Genomic DNA, 884 nt, shown 5'->3' on the forward strand with positions numbered 1-884 from the left:
AAAAATCACTTTCGAGATGATGCTACTCCTAAAGAAAAGTGGTACCAGCCCAGGTGAACAAATACTACCAAACAGACCCGTTCCTACCCACTGGTCCTCACTAACCGCTTCTCCATCACCCAGGTGTGCTCAACCGGTCCTGGTACTATCCACCTGGGTGGTGCTGAAACAGAAGCTTGCTCTCGGCTCTCTGAAGCCATTCTCAAGAGAGCCCTAACACCCCAGGTCTCTGCTTGCTTCCAAAATCAGGATCTGTCAACCGACTCCTGCCTTGAAGTCTCTCTAATCATACTTAATATGCAAATGTGTCCGGCCAAGGGCTCTGCCAGTAATCTTTTATGGAGGATCCCTCCTGGACATAGTCCACCCACTATGCCTTCCAGACATGCCAGTTGCCTTTTACAGGGTTAATAGCTCACCCATCAAGAACTATAAATACGTGTGTGTGATTCATTACCGTGTCATTCTTAAGACAAGGATATGCACAATTAAAATATACACCGCCAGGTGTACCTCCTTGAGTATTGCTTATTTTCTTTCTCTTCATCTTTCCCCTTTTCTCGCACACATTCCGAATCCAGTGTAGCTTGCAGTCCGCATTAGCAGAAACTGCGCCTTTCCATGGCCATTTCCCCTACGCTTTGAAAAGACTCCTATTTCCTGAAATTTAAATCACTGGCTAGCGGGTTCCTGCCCTGCTCGCTTCCAGTCTCCCTTTCGCCTCTCAGCCTCCTCCTGTCTGCCTGGGACCCCCTCCGCGAGCAATGGCGTCCACATCCCTGTGCTGCCCGAGGGGGCATCCCCATTCGGAGGTCTCGCTTCTGGCTGTCGTGTCGCAGAACCCCTTCCTCCCAGCCCTCTCCATCGGCCAAACCCCGCCGCTC

Source organism: Myotis davidii, unplaced genomic scaffold (genome assembly GCF_000327345.1).
Source record: "Myotis davidii unplaced genomic scaffold, ASM32734v1 scaffold6, whole genome shotgun sequence".
NCBI lineage: Eukaryota > Metazoa > Chordata > Mammalia > Chiroptera > Vespertilionidae > Myotis > Myotis davidii.